General features: G+C 36.7%; 1 long non-coding RNA gene across 1 annotated transcript; it reads left to right on the top strand.

Annotated features, from left to right (window-relative positions):
• Positions 1–2,188: 2,188 nt before the first annotated feature.
• On the top strand, positions 2,189–3,737 carry LOC131022519 (uncharacterized). The gene is made up of 2 exons (XR_009101315.1): positions 2,189–2,675; positions 3,446–3,737. It is a non-coding gene; the product is annotated as an uncharacterized LOC131022519 (long non-coding RNA).
• The last annotated feature ends 13,650 nt before the right edge of the window (positions 3,738–17,387 follow it).

The raw sequence follows: 17,387 nt of genomic DNA, 5'->3' as shown, positions 1-17,387 counted from the left end.
AAAAGGAAATTCGTGATAATATTAAAAGAATCGGACTGATATTCGATATTATCCATATATACTTATACGAGTAACAACTTTTATATATGTTTCATACCTTGTGTATGTGTGTGTTACCCATGTTTTAAAATATTGTGAATTGAGAAAAATACTCTCTCCCCCATTATAAGGGGGGCTCTTTCAATTTTGGATGTTTCACCATAAGTGAGACTCTTTTCTTTTTTAAACATCTTCTCATTTACATTAACAAAATGTTAATATGAGATTTTCGTACAAACAAAATGCTTGCCTGAATATTATCCATTGATCAAACCCTATGTTGCACAGGTGCGGGGGGCGGGTGCGGGAGCGATATGATTTGGGTGCGGGGATACGGATTTTCAAAAATTATAGGGTGCGATTCGTGAATGATACATCTATTATATTTATATATTTTATTACATATAACCAATCAAATATATATATATATATATATTTTATTATATATAAAACCAATAAAATTTATAGGGTGCGATTCGAGAATTTAGAAGAGTTAGATTAGAGAGTATAATGTATTAGTTTAAATATTTAATACTACATTTAAGTAAAAATATATAAATTGAGCCCAACAAAATAAAAGCATGACCCATGAAATTAAAAGAAATCGGCCCATGAGATTTAATTAAAGGGGTTATTGCCAGAAAATACATGTACTTTGTCAATTTTCTGGTTTATATCATGACCTTATAATTTGGCCAGAAAATACATCAATTTTCAATTTAATTGCAATTATAACATGACTTTATAGTCTGCCAGAAAATACACCAAGTTTCAATTTATTCTCAATTATAACATGACCTTGTAATTAATTTAGTATAATAATACCAAGTTTAATACATTAAATATTTTTAATTTTCTTTTCATCTCACAATATACTATATATAAATACATATATATTTGATAAATATACATCTATATGTAAATAATATATAATATTATTTACTTTTTAACATAGTTTCTATTATATACGTACGTAATTTTTTTATTGGTCCTAATATTTTATAATTTCATAATTTAAATAAATAAATACTTATTATATATATAATATATTAATAGAATATTAAAATCAAATATATATATATAGATATATATATATATATATATATCAAGATATTATATTGATGGCTTAAAAATACAAACATAATATATATATATATATATATATCATGAAATAATTATTATGAAATAATTAATCATCTAACTTAATTTTTATAAAAATTAATCAATCAATTAAAAATATTTTATACATAACAATTTAATATAAATACAATAAATATTAATACATCTATGATGAAAATAAATCTAAATAAGGTCATGTTATAATTGAGAATAAATTGAAACTTGGTGTATTTTCTGGCCAGACTATAAAGTCATGTTATAATTGCAATTAAATTGAAAATTGATGTATTTTCTGACCAAATTATAAGGTCATGATATAAACCAGAAAATTGACAAAGTATATGTATTTTCTGGCAATAACCCTTTAATTAAAAGAAATCGGCCAATTTTCTTCACAACCCTATTCTCTCTCATTCCTCACAACCCACCGCCCTCTTTCTCTCTAATCACGCCGCCCTTCATTTTCTCTCTCTCGAACAGCTCGAGCAGCAGCACCTCCACCACCACCAATGGCCTCCGCCACTCCCCTTCCTCCATTCCCATCACAAGATCCGACCCCAACAACCCCTACCCGACCACCTTCGTCCAGGCCGACACCTCCTCCTTCAAGCAGGTCGTCCAAATGCTCACCGGCTCCACTGACGCCACCGCCCCCGTCCGCCCCGAACCCTTCAGAAGCCCGATTCCGCCTACCCTTCGGCCCACTGCCTCCTATCTGTCCTCCCTCTCTCTCTCCCACGCGTTTTTGACAGCAGACGGCCAAGAAGGGCCGCCGTTGCTACTGCTCCTTTCTCGGCTGCATCAGCGACGCCTGCCCTTCGGCCCCGCCGCCCTGCTCAACCGTCTCGGATCATGCCATCTCACCTCCTGCCAGCCAACAACCGTCCGTCGAGAGTGAGAATCCCGATTTGCGAATCCGATTTTTTTTTTTTATTTTTGGGGGGATTCGCCAGGTGGCGAATCCCGTACGAATCCCACGCGAATCGCGCCCGCACCCACACCCGCACCCCGCGCGAATCGGATACTGCACGGTGTTGTTTTTGCGCGAATCCGTGCATCGTAGATCAAACCCATATCTAAATATTTAAGGACTATGTAAAATATTACTAATAGTGCTAATATATAAAAGTGCCCAAGTTTGTAAAAGGATATTTAGACTATACCCACTTTATTCAAACAATTTACTACATGACCATGTTAATATTTTATTAATTTTCCTGTACACTGATTCCTGCCCCAATATCTATGTTCTACTTTTAACATGTGTGCTGACACAATATTCATTCTCATTTGACCGATTTTATGGGGAACAGTTATGGGTAGATAGATTTGTCATTATTATGTCTTGAATTTGAATTGCCCCAAATCTCTCTACCCATTTCATCCGCATAGTTGGGGTACTTTGCGTGAATCTATATTTTGTTTGCTTGCGGAAGATAGCTTATTTTCTCTGCGGAATATTTGAAAAATCAAGGTCGTTCGTTGCGGCGCCGGAGAAGATGGAAGCATCGGCGGAGGTGAGGTTTTAATGCTTTTTTGTTGTAGTAATTTCTCTAATTTTTTTTTGTTTATTTAAATTGTTTAGGCGTGTGTTGTTTAGTCTGCCCAATTTATTTTAGCTCGGTGATTGTGATTATTTCCAGGTCGTTCGTTCATTTTTTCTTGTGTTGTGTGAGTTCTAGTGATGGCCATTTTTTTTCAAATTTCTTGGACGACTTAAAATATGGTTGCAAGGAAAATATTAGATCTCAGACAAAATGTTAGGAAAATTCCCCAAATTCCAAATTAATATTTGGATGAAATAATCTAGTGAAATAATGATTTGAATGGGCATAAAATAATTATTTGTTGGTGAATTATGCGCATTTTTTAGTGAATTTGGATGCGCATTTTTTGTTGGTGAATTTAGCGCATTTTGTTAGTGAAATAATCTAGTGAATTTGTTGAAATTTCAAATTCCAAAAATGCACATTTTTGGAAGAATTTAGCGCATACAATGAAGAAATTGCGCAAAGTTCAATTGCGCATAAAACAATGATCACATCTTTAATTATTCGCATAAAACAATTGATGTAGTGAATTTAGCGCATACAATTGAAATTGCGCAAAGTTCAATTGCGCAATGAAGAAATGCGCATTTTTTTTTGTGAATTTAGCGCATACAATGTAAAATTGCTCATTGTTGGTGATTTATTTCGGTTGTATTGTGTAAAATTGCGCATTGTTGTTTTTTTTTTGGGTTTTTCTCATAAAATTTGATATTTAAATATTTTTTGCTTTTTAACAGGGGCCTCTTACGCTGTTGAGACCGAACACTATCAATGTAACGTCCAACGTGGGCACTTATTACAAAATCAAGTATTTAGAAATGGTTAAGAGAATTTTAAAAGAAAAAGGTGGTCAAGGACTATTAGATAGATATTTAAATGGTTGTTTTGGATATTTGTTGGATTGGAATCCTGGTCCAAAATGTGAAATGGTCGTGCATCATTTAGTGTCTCGTCAAATTAAGTCCAACGGGGATGGTATATATTTTTTTTATTGAATAATACCAGGGTGCATTTTTCTAGGAGAGATTATGCTTTGGTGACTGGTCTTCAATTTGGTGATTTTAATTTTGATATGCCACGTAATCATAATTTGGGTGAAGTGGAAGTGTTCAAGAGATTTAGTGGTGGTCAGACGCATCATTCTCTATAGGCCCAACACCGAATGCCATGGGAAAGACTTGTTCGTTGCCATCCTTCGTCACTGCAACAAACAATATACCTTTGTTACGTCTAGGGGTGTAATCGAACCGAGCCGAACCGAATAGTGGTGTGCTCAGGTTTGGTTTGTTTAGTATTGAATCGAATCTCGAACTTTACGTACCGAATACTTTGAGGCTCACGAGCCTAATCGAACCTATACGAACTTTCTAAATTTATATTTATATTCAAAATATTGATTATTTTATTTTAAAAATAAATTATTTTATTCAAAATAATAAATATATTAATTATTTTCTTATAACAAATAAAATTAATTAGAGATTTAATACAATTATTATTAATTTTAGTGGATAAATATAAGTTGTATCTACTAATAATTTATATTTTTCAAGCGGAATCACTTGACGAACATGTTCACGAGCTAACGAGCCGAATACTACTAAGCTCAAGTTTGATTTGTTTATTTATCGAGCTTCTCTAAACGAACTTGAACGAACTTTTTTCGAGCCGAGCTCCGAATAGTTCGCGAGCAGCTTGATTTGTTTACAGCTTACATCCCTTCAAGTGTGTGTCATCTACCACAATTACTGGCCTTAGGCACATAGTATATGCCAGTCTACATGAACCTAGTGCCACAAAAAGGTGCTTGAACCGACCACTAGCATCAATTTCCAAGTCTGTCAACGATCCTGGATTGCACGTCCTTAACATGTGTAAGTAGGCAGGGAGCAATGAATACGATTCTTTGTGCCCCCCCCATATATCATCTCAACGGCACCATTTCTTGCTCGAATTGCCACACTGTAACTGATATTCACACCATATTCCCGATGTAGGTCGGCCATAATAGTCCTCGGCTTCACGATTTCACCATCCTCACGCATTTTCTTTGCAATATGTGCTGCGATGACTCGAGCATGGAACTTTCGCACACCAGTGTTTACCATGTCCCCAATGTAAGTATGCGCAGGCCCAAACTTGCGAATAAACCAAAAAGATCCCTGCTGAGTGGCTTGTAACTGAAATGGACACCGATTCTGATATTTGCATTTGAATGTAATCCTATCCAGGTTAGAACGAGGAATGATGAATTCTGCTCGACGTTCCAAATGCCACAAGCCAACAGCTAGCTTGAGAAGTTCTTTGCTTTCGAATATCGAACCTTCAGTTAGTTCGTCGGGATTTGGTATGTCAGCAAGTCTACCAGCAAAAAGATTCTCTGTAAAATATTCTGGAATAACCAGAACTAACCAATTCCTCAGCTCCTGCGACGCTTCTTGGCCTAAATCTTCAGATAGACCTCGTGGGTTTGTTTGCATTATCATCGCTATAAGCTTGCCAATTCCACCCTCACGGCGTATCCACGCAATATGCCTGCAAATGTTCCATAATCCACTCGAGATGACTCCCCGCTCATCTGCTTCTTCTTCCTCCTCATCATCCCCATCAGAATCTGTTGATGGGACGTACTCCTCATCATCAACGTCATCATCCCCAACAGATCTTATAGTGTGATGATTCATGGTTGAATTAAGAGTTGAATCCGAAAACCAATCAAATCCTCTCATCTGGTCTATGATGGAATGATCGAATGAAGTGGAAGAAGAAGGTATATCCACTGAAGGTCGATACACTTTCTGCTGCGGTGGTGGAATAGTGTTGATGAATCAAACATCAACATCTAACTATAAAACGATAAATGACTCGAGAATTTACGTGGTTCGATCGTTAGATCTACATCCACCGTGGATTTTTGGTGTGTTTCACTATATTCTTGGAGAGTGTTTACATTTACAACTTGAGAATTGAAAGAATGATTAACTTTTCTAACTTATCTAACTTAACTTCCTTGACTAACTTGTGAGTAAATATTGAAAAAGCCCTATTTATATGCTATTAAGTGAGCTTGGCCCATTTGACCTCTAAAGCCCATTAATCTAAATAATTGGGCCTAAGCCCTTATTACATCAGTCTTGAGCTTGAAGCCGAGTCGTTGAGCTGCCCATATAATTCCCGATTGATAAAGTCAGCCCTGTCAAATTAGCACTGCACAAAATATTTGAAATAATAGTAATAATTGTGTCAATAATAATAATATAAAAGAAAGATTTTAGTCATGTTAATTGCGTAGAGTTGATGCAGAGTTTACTCCTCATCAGCTACCCCCCTGGTCAACAATAAATGAGTGTTTCTGACAAATTTCTTGTTGCTTTGTGACCTTTGATTGTCAGCCATGATATTTTAACTCCTCACTCGCTTAAGACGAGATGTCTTCACTCGGCAACATAGTAAATTCAAAATGCTTCAGCCCTGCAACCTTGTAACTTGTCAAAGATAAAAAATATCAATTTTGTAAAAACTATACGGACAAAATATTCCAGCATTGCACACTGTCAACGATAATAATAATTTTTTTTTAGAGTAACCGTCACCATTGGGTGATTTAGAGTCGGACTTGCCATTGAGCAATCTAAAGAACACTCACCTTTAGGTAAGGTAGAACCAGATTTGCCATTGGGCAATCCAAAGAACACTCGTGGAGCCAACTTTGCCATTGGGCATTTTTTCAACATATTTTCGTTCCTCTTTAGGGGAGGTGGAATCAACTCTTGCCATTGGGCATTCTTTCTAAGATTTCCTTTCAATTTTTTCTCTTTAGGGGAGGTAGAGATGAATTCTTGCCATTGGGCATTTTTTTTTTTTTAAATTTCCTTTCAACTTTTCCTTTTTAGGGGAGGTAGAGATGAATTTTTGCCATTGGACATTCTTTTCAAAATTTTCTTTCAACTTCTCCTCTTTAGGGGAGGTAGAGATGAATTCTTGCCTTTGGGCATTCTTTTCAACTTTTCCTCTTTAGGGGAGGTAGAGATGAATTCTTGCCATTGGACATCCTTTCTAAAATTTCCTTTCAACTTTTCCTCTTTAGGGGAGGTAGAGATGAATTCTTGCCATTGGGCATTCTTTCTAAGATTTCCTTTCAACTTTTCCTCTTTAGGGGAGGTAGAGATGAATTCTTGCCATTTGACATTCTTTTCAATATTTTTACTCATCTTTGGATGAGGTGAAGCTAACTCTATCGTTAGACATATTTTGGGTGTACACCCTACTCCCCCCGCTGGTAACATGTGAAGAAATTGAATGAATATATGAAGAGATTGAATGAACATGTTATGAACATAGTTGAATTCCCAAAAACCATGCATCCATTTTATATTTTAGCACATATGCAGAAGTTATGCTGCTTCGTATTAAAGTAAATTCATGTTTCAAGTATAGGCACATATGCAGAAGTTGTGCAGCTTCCAAGAGGGTATCATTATTATTTCATAATGTAAACAAAGATTATACGAATCATAATTGTGCCCAAGTGCTAAAGTATAACATTTCTTTATCATGCTCTTCCTATTGATAGAGTTCAGCGAAGTACCTGAATTACCACTTATTAGTGGGTTAACAATTTCATGTTACGACGTTTATCGAATTCATTCACATATTTCCTCAGATCTGCACCTCGCTTTATTTTTGCTTTGTTTTTTCAGCTGTACTTATAAGAATTCTCAAGCAAAGAGATTATTAGTAAAATATGAAAGCTCCTAGTAAAAATCCTTGCAAGGAGGTTTTATTGCAACATGTGAAGGTATACATCAAGAAGTATTGATATAAAATTCAATGAGCAATGACTAGAGCATAAACTCAACACGAGATGGACACAATACAGGTTGAATGAGAACTATCATTATTATGGTTCAACCAAAAAAGCATGTATAACAAATTGCAAAATGAGCAGAAACTCTTCAATTGTGGTGCTTCGACCTTCCCCAAAAAGTTCATATATTCTCAGATACGCGCATATTTCCAACCCCATCAATATTTTACAAACCGCATCATCAAACAACAAAGAGAAACAACCAGTCCCACATTATTAAGCATCCAGGTTCATGTCATCATGACATATTGTTACCAATAACTAGCCCCTTACCCAAATATCAGAGCATCCTCAATTCATTGAAAAGAAGTAATAAAATCTTGAGCTCACTCAGTTTAGGGGCAACAGCCAACATTTTACTCAAAATTTTGCAATTCTTGTCTAAACAATTCATCCTAAGAATAGTACAATTATCACATATGAATTTTCCATTTGCATCTTTCCCTAATTAATTCAAAACCAAATGGGATTAAGAGAGAGAGATAACTCAGCTTCTTCATTGACAAACAAGTCAATCATTTTCTTCACGAGATATTCTCCTTATTATCGGTAAATGGCATCCTCTTGTTCGTCACTGAACATCCTCTTTTTCTTTGGCTATTTTATCCTTCTCCACATGGTCCTCGCATTAATCAATAAACAAAAGCAATTAACTAACCAAATACATAATATATCCTCAATTGAGTTCAATCATGCTTGAGTTAAAATCGAGCTCTGAAAATCCAGCCCAGAAAATGGAGCAGACCCAAGAACTTAATTGTATCCTCATTGTGAATCATATCCAGAAATTTTAATAAAATGAGCAGACCAGGCATATATCCATTATTTGTGCTTATGACAGATTCCAGATCAGCAAAATTTTGATTCATAATCATTCAATTCACATTTTTTCAGTACACATAAACCTGTGCATACGTAATACAATCACACATTTCACCATCTTAAATCTTAAGATGTAACTCCAAGATGGAGGTAATAAACAAAAGGTTAATCATCACAATCATAGTGCGCATATTCATTTGCCCCCAACAATTGAACCAAAGTTGTCATGTTTGATTAATTCGTAAATATTGTCAATTCACTCGCAATGAATTCCATACTTTAAATTTGCGAATAGCAAAGTCTAGTTAGATAAGTTCATAGATTATAGATCATGGGACTCTTATAGCTAAAATCACCTAAAATCAAACAAAAGCTCGTTATCAATCTCAACAACTGTTGTAACTTTAATTCTTAGAATATGCCGCAAGTCCATATGAACCATTAAATACAAATAATTGTATACAGCTTATATGCAGTTATAATACATTTCCATATACAGTTTACAGTGGCATTCTCAAGAGATAATAAAACCATACATCAAGAGGGTTGCAGGACCATAGGCACATATCCTTAGTTTTCCCCAATTAATTTCAATCAAATTGAATTAAGAGAGATAGAGATAACTCATCTTATTCATTAAGAGTGATGTCTGATGCCGCCATATTTAGGGGGGCGATTGTCGATCGCCGGTTTCTGGCATGGAATATGAGTCCCACTTAGGGAGAGGGAGACTGAGACTTTTGATATCTGGCGGCTCAGTCACCGGGAATTTGGAGAAAAAGAACCAAATAAATTATCCCCTATCCCCCCTCTGAAAAATAGAGAAAGAGTCAGCTGACGACGCGGCATTGCTTCAAGGAATTAAATAAGTTCACATATCTGATGTTTAGGAAGAAAAACCACAGCAGATAATAGGCAATGCACAATCTGACATATTGGGCAACAACCATATTTTTCCTTTGATTCATCATTATAACGATTTCTTAACATCAGAATTGAGACATTTATCCTGCCATATAGTTTTTATCTGACTGACCACCATCGTGAGACAACGAATACAGTAAGTTTATCTCGGCAAACCATTTGATCCAAAGGATGAACATAATGATTTGGTATATCTTATCAGGTTCACATCATCAAATGTCAGACAACATATGCATTATACAATTTTTTTTAGACCTCCAGCATCATCAGATAACAAATAGAAATAACTTGATAGTTTTTAAGCAGCAGGTTCAGATTTCTTCACATAACAAAATGGTAAAAATAGTTCTAATCGAAGCATCTTGTATAACTGGAAAAGCAAAATAGCTAAAGGATTGTGAACTTAGCATTTGGTGAGAGGGGGCTGATTGCCCTGTTCTGTTGGAACAAAGAGGGCGCGACAGCGCCGCTAGCCTAAGGCTTAGAGAGAGACAGGAGGTTGAGAAGAGGTTATCGCCAGAGCAGCATGCTTGGCTGTGATGTGCGTATCTGTTGCCATCGGACGAAAGCAAATTGGGATCCCGATGTGACGGCCTTGCAAATGCTTATAGGGGCAGCGACGACGATCGAAGCCCAGCGATGGTGGCGTGTCGCCTAAGTAGAGAGAGGGCTAGGTCTTGGCCTCTGTTTTCTTTGTGTGTGAGGGAGAATTCGTCCTTGAGAGTTAACGAGAGAGCGCGATGTATGAGTACTCCTCGCCGGGAGCTCAGCACCAACGGCGTCCGCGCTGGTCATGCTGACTCACAAAACAACAGCGGCAGCGGTTCCTCGCTGGACTTGGGCGTTCCAACAGCCGACGTCGGCCGAAGCGGATCGAGTGAGGGAGATGTGATTTTCGGGATTTCTATGAGAGAGAGGCGATCTGTGTTGAGGGTTCCGATTTTTGGGGACACAGCTTGGGAATCTTCGAAAACTATCATGGACTGAGAGAGAGTGGTGGCAGATGGCTTCGATTTGGATTTGTGGGGGATCGATAGAGATGACCGGCAGTGGATTTTCGCCAGAGAATTTAGGGAGAAGAGGAATCCCGAAGAATCCGGGGTTACTGACCGGAGATGGTGATCGTTGGAGATGGCAGGCTGCCGGATTTTCTGTGTTAGAAACTGGGGATTTTCTTTCTAGCCATGAGAGAAGGGATTCCCTAGAACTCTTTTCTTTATTGGGTGAAGACTTGAAACGGAAAGGGAGCCGATCGTTGGTGGGTTTCGCCGGAAAAGTTTTATGAGAAGAAAAGTGAACAACCACCATTGTTACCGGAAACTGGAAAATTGGAGGATTTTTTTCGATGAACAGTAAGTGGAAAAATAGTAAAATACTCACGTCTTAGCTCGATTTTCCCACAGACGGCGCCAGTTGATGAATCAAACATCAACATCTAACTATAAAACGATAAATGACTCGAGGATTTACGTGGTTCGATCGTTAGATCTACATCCACCGTGGATTTTTGGTGTGTTTCACTATATTCTTGGAGAGTGTTTACATTTATAACTTGAGAATTGAAAGAATGATTAACTTTTCTAACTTATCTAACTTAACTTCTTTGACTAACTTGTGAGTAAATAATGAAAAAGCCCTATTTATATGCTATTAAGTGAGCTTGGCCCATTTGACCTCTAAAGCCCATTAATCTAAATAATTGGGCCTAAGCCCTTATTACATGAGTCTTGAGCTTGAAGCCGAGTCGTTGAGCTGCCCATATAATTCCCGATTGATAAAGTCAGCCCTGTCAAATTAGCGCTGCACAAAATATTTGAAATAATAGTAATAATTGTGTCAATAATAATAATATAAAAGAAAGATTTTAGTCATGTTAATTGCGTAGAGTTGATGCAGAGTTTACTCCTCATCAAGTGCTCTCTTTCAAAGTCACATAAACCTGTGGCTCAACCTCAGTGGTGCATAATCGGAAAAGTTGTCCATCGTTGCTTAACAGAGACCGGATCAGCCTACCACTTCGAGTTCTTGATAAATAATACAGATCGTAGCTTGGATTCAAAGAGTTGGCAACCAGATAATAGTCAATACTTTGTCTCAACTCCAAAATGCATATATTATCGGCTCGAATGTAACAAAATGTTGCACTCCCACCACTATAAAGAATATCATTCCAATATCCTCCATAATTTACAATAATATTATTCCACTCCGTCATCTAAAACAACAAAGTTAACACAATAATCGTATTAGAAACTATGCGCAATAAAACTATGCTCAACTCAAACTATGCTCAATTCAAACTATGCTCAATGCTCAATGTAATAAACTCTGCGTAATAGATTCAACATTTTCAACTATGCTCAATAGATTACGCATTTTCAACTTTGCTCAAATTTAAACTATGTTCAATCATAAATACAAGCAAGAAAGTAAATTGCGAGACAATAAAATTCAACTATGCCCAATAAAATACCATAAAGTTTTCAACCACAAAATTCAAGTAACTTGAGAGACATTTTCAACCACAAAATTCAAGTAAATTGCGAGACAATAAAATTCAACTCTGCCCACAAAAATTGCGAAAAATATATCTCGTTCCGATCAAGCTTTTCCTTGTAGTTTTTCTCAGCTCCCTTCCAATTTTTTTGTGAGTTCGTAGGTTGGAGAAATTATTTGATCTATTTTAACACATTCACCCAACAAATGAATGGTCAAAAAAATGTAACACATTCACCCGTGAACTACGTGTACCTTAATTGATTATTATTATTATTATCTATTTTGAAGCCATTGTACATCAAATAGCTGCTATACCTAAAAATTTTCACGTAAAATTTGAATAAATTGTGAAAACATAGTACATCAAATATAACTTTTTGCATATCAGATTCTTCACGTGAAAGTGCAACAATTGATTCGAATTACTATTTTTAGATTAATTAGATTAATAAGTGTGAGGCATACTTACTTACATTAATTAGTGTCATAATTATATGCCCATCAAATTAGATGATTACATTAAATACTAAATTGACATCAAATTAAAGATTAGTACTAAACGAAACTATAATTACAATTATTAAACTATAATTTGAACTATGCGCAAGAATTTAAAATATAATTTTAATTATATGTGCAAGAATTTTGACTATATGCGCAAGAATTTTGACAAAACTATAATTATAATTATTACAATTATAATTATTAAAACTATAATTTCAACTATAATTTTTACTATGCGCATATAATTTTGACTATAATGACAAAACTATATGCGCAAGTATTTTACAATTATTACACTGAAATTATATGCGCATATAATATTTAAAACTATAATTTTGACTATAATGACAAAACTATATGCGCAAGAATTTTATAATTATTACGCTTTTTAAACTCTAATTTTGACTATGCGCATACCAATTATTTAACTATGCGCATCTCAATTATTTATTAACAATGCACATCTCAATTTTAATTACAATGCGCACACCAATGTATGCGCATCTCAATATATGCGCATCTCAATTTTTAAGAATTTTAAAGAATTTTTCAATTATTAACAATATATGCGCATCTCAATTTTTAAGATTTTTTCAATTTTTATTACACTATATGCGCATACCAATATAAACAATGCGTATCTCAATTTTAAAATATTTATAAAACAATGCGCACTCAAATTATTTATAATTATTTATAAAATATTAAAATATAAAACAATGCACAATTATTTATAAAATAATAAAATATAAACAATTATTTAACTATGTGCATCTCAATTTTAAACTCAAATTATTAAAACAATGCGCATTCAAATTTGCAAACACTGCGGAAATAAAAAAATTACACCGCATAGTACTAAATACAATGCGAAAATTATGTATAAGTCAACTATGCGCACAAATATTAACTCTGCGCATATTAATTGTGCAGAGTTTTGACTATGCTCAAACAATAACGAGATCCACTAAGTACACGGAAATCCACACTGCAAATCACACGTCCAATCATTATGCACAACTTTTTTTAGCATAAGAAATATTAAAATAATACAATGGGTATGGGGTAAATCATTTTGAAAAAGTGGGTATATGGGAAATGTAGTTTGCAAAATGTGGGTATTTTAGATTTCCTCCCTTACGAATATGTGTACTTACTATTGTCACAGAGAAAGTAAAAATAAAAATATAGGATTTTTTTTTGAATCCGCAAATTTTGTGCAATATTTGATTTTTCCCAAAATAAATAAAAATTTGTTCAAAATGCACAAACTTTCACATTTTCCAGAATTCCCAGAAAAGTCAACTCAAATGAAATTGAATCGGACGTGACGTCGAATTATGCTAACGTGGAATATCTTAAATGTTTAATTTGTTACAATTTATTTAATATGAATTGATTTTCATGGGAAATTCTCGAAAATGTGAAAGTTTGTGTATTTAGAACATACTTCTTCTATCCACCAATTCGTGTTTTAGGGGGAGGGGCATGAGTTTTAAAAAAACTTGTACTCCCTCCGTCCCAACGAAAGCGGTGCGTATTTCTTTTCGAGCCGTCCCAACGAAAGTTGTGCATTTTCTTTTTTGTTAATAATTTTACACTACAAACAATGTAATCTCACACACCTTTACACAAGTTTATACTACAATCTTATTTTTCTTAGATTGGGACGATGCGGGCGCTCTCAACTCTCTCCCGTTTCCCTCCCTCTCGGTATGCCTCCACCGCCGTCCAGTAGGGTTCTCACTGGAGTAACTTTTCGCCGGCTGGCTCTTGGCTTTCTCCAGCCGGCGTTCTCTCCTCTCACATGGCTTCGCTCAGACTCCCGCAAATTTCTAATAACTTCGCTCGATGCCCTAGCCCTAGTGTTGCAGCAGACACATCTCTCATTAATCCGCAACCTACATCTCACGACCTCTCATTGTCTACGGTTAAAGACTCCATGCTTTTCTTGGAAGCTTTGATTTTGGGGTAGAAACAACGGGTTGCTGCTGTTTTGGATTTGGATAGCGGCGCTGCCGCTGATTCGTCCGAGGTTACCCTTGCCTCGGATCTTCTTTTTCCAGAAATTATGGTTCCACAAATCTCGGAAGCAAAGACTAGGGTTCGGGCACCATAGCCGCCTCTTGCTTCTAACCCTACTTTGCGTTCTTCCTTCGCCAGCGCGGTTAAAAACCAACCGGAACGGCCCCCTGATTTACCTGCACATGATTTTGATGTCCTTAAGCCGACGATCGTTGACGATAAACCGGTGCTCGTCGTCTCACCAGCGTTCCACCAAAGACAGGCTAAATCTTTCATTCATGCTCTTCACACTCGTCTTTTCCTTCGTAAGGGTGACACCCCTAGATTCGCGCACGATCTGCACAAAGAGCTCTCCGGCTTGTGGAACACGGCTCACCCATGGCAAGTTATACCACTTGGAAAAGGGTTCTTCTCTCTAAAGTTCACGTCAGCGGCGGATTTCAATGCTGCGAACGCCTCCCCATCTTTGCGGCTTCGGCAAGGCATATTACGCACCCAGGCTTGGGTGCCTTTTTTCGATCCATACAAAGCTTCTTCTTCTACTGCTCAGGTTTGGATTCGAAATTTCCATTTGCCTCATGAATTATGGCATCCTGAAGTTATCTCCGGGATTGCTCGACATGTTGGAGATCCGATTAACGTTGACGGACAATCTGCTGCTGCGTTTGTGGGGCATTTCGCTAGAGCTTTGGTCGAAATTGATGTTTCTAATCTGGTGCCTGACTCTCTCGATGTTACTTGCGGAGATAAATGTTTTACTGTCGAATTTGGGTATGAGAATCTACCCTATTTTTGCACATTTTGTAAAGTTATTGGTCATGCTTCTACTGTTTGTCGGAAGGTGAAATCTGTTGCTGTGGATAAGCCAACTTCTACGGCAACAGTGGTGGATGAGTTCACTGTTGTGCAGGGCCCGGAAAAAAATCCAAACTGGCGCCCGATACCAAAGATTCTCAATCAGAAGAATTCTTTTGGTTCCCTCGCCGAGGATGACATAGCGGACTCCATTCTCCATGACAAAGAACCTTCTCTTTGGGATGATGACATGGACCACCTGGATGTACAGCACACTACTAATGGGAATGAGCTAATTGTTGAGAATAAAGTCTCTGTTCAAACTTCTAGCGGGCAGCTCACTTCTAGCGGGCAACTCACTAAAGAGGTTGACACTTTACTCTCACAAAGGCCCTCTACGTCGGATACTACTGTTCCCGAGAGCAATCTAGATCTGGCTTTGGTTGTGACGTCAGAAAAGACGACGATGGAGGATCCCCCCATTTCTCGAGGCCGAGGGCGACCAAAGGGGGCTACTAAGAAGGGAAAGGTTTCTGATTCCTCTATCAAGCATCGACTCCGGCGTATTATCAAGAATGGTATGTTCTCGGATTTCCATAAAACAGCAGGCTGTGCAGCTGGTGCGAGGTCCGTTCTTGGGGCCGTTCTTGATGCTCCGTCACCGGTGGAGTTCTTGAATAAAGTGCAGCATGCTCAGTCTAGAGGGGCGATTATGCAAAACTTTGTGATACACTCCTCTTCAGACGCATCCCGATCTATGTCGGCAGTGGTCTCTACAAAAAAGAAAAAATGGGGAGATATGTTGGACGACGAAGATGTTGGAGACGATGACGCTTTTTTTAATTTCTCTTCCTAGTTTTTGTTTTCTTTTTTCGTCTTACCGTGGTCCTTTTACGGATGCTTTTTCGCGGTTTTTGCTTTGCTTGTAGACGGATCCTTTGTGATCCGGCCTTTTGTTAGCGTCTGTGCTCTCAAGTGTTTGTTGGTCATTTTTCTCTCTTTTTAATAAACTTTCTATTTCAGCAGCAGCTTATTTTTCTTAGATTTCGTGCCGAAAAAAAGTGCACCACTTTTGTTGGAACGAAGGTAGGGATGTCAATCGGGCCAGCCCACTCGGTTTCGGCCAGCCCATTCGATTTCGGGTTATTTTCGGTTCGGGCTAGTCGATTTTTTTATTTTCTGCGCTAAAATTTTTCGACCCTAACCCTAACCCACTCGGTTTTGGGTTAGCCCGTTCGGGCCCACAAGTTTACGATTTTTTTATATGTTTAATTTTTCTTATAGATAATCATATTTTTGTAATAAAAATATGTCGTATTTTTTAAATCAAGACATTTCGCCTTATTTTAGATACAAAAATCAAAACATATTCTACAAGCATCAAAATGTTATTATCGAATTAAAAAGTAAAGTATTAAAGTTTAAAATTCAATTATTAAGAAGGTGTTCGGTTAATCGGGTCAACCTACTCGGGTTCGGACTATTTTGGGTTCGGGCCATTCGAATAAAAATTTTAAGCCTTTACCCTCTTTTTTTATCGGTCTATTCGGGTCGACCCGTCGATTTCTTGCTTTTTTGACATCCCTAAACGAAGGGAGTAGTATATAAGAGCAACTCCAGAGGCCGAGTTAAAGGGCCGGGTCGATGTGCCATAACGGACGCACCGTTTGCTGGAGAACCGCGGCGGTGCGTTCTCGGTTTGATCTTTCACCTCAGGTTCATGGGCTGATTTTGTTGAATGCGTGCGTTTGATGCACGCACAAAATAATTAAAATAAAATAAAATTGGAGAAGGCGAAAATGGTTGGTTGGTTTAGGTTTGAGAGAAGACGAAAATGGAGAAGACGGTGGGGGTGGGGGCCATGGAGGTATGATGTTACTTTTTTATAAAAGAAATTTACATATTTTTTAATTTTAATTTTTGATTTGTTTTAAAATTTTAATTTTAATTATGTTATTTTTTTTTCAATTTTTTAAATTATGTAATTTTTAATGTAATATTCAATTTTAATTTCAATAAAAATTATGCATTGGAATTGGAATTTTGGTAGAAATGAAGATTTTATTTTTAATGTAATATTTAGTGTTGAAATTGAAATTTTGGTGGAAATGAGCATTTTAGCACTAAGATAAAAACTTTGCATTGGGAAGGGAGGTGCGACCGTCATTTTAGACTCAACTTAAGCACCTCCCATTGGGGATGATCTAAAAGTCGAGTGCATAGTTGTAATTTTCTGGAGTTAT

Source organism: Salvia miltiorrhiza, chromosome 4 (assembly GCF_028751815.1).
Source record: "Salvia miltiorrhiza cultivar Shanhuang (shh) chromosome 4, IMPLAD_Smil_shh, whole genome shotgun sequence".
Classification (NCBI taxonomy): Eukaryota; Viridiplantae; Streptophyta; class Magnoliopsida; order Lamiales; family Lamiaceae; genus Salvia; species Salvia miltiorrhiza.
Note: the sequence above shows the minus strand (reverse complement) of the source record. Positions and strands in the feature narration are given on the sequence as shown.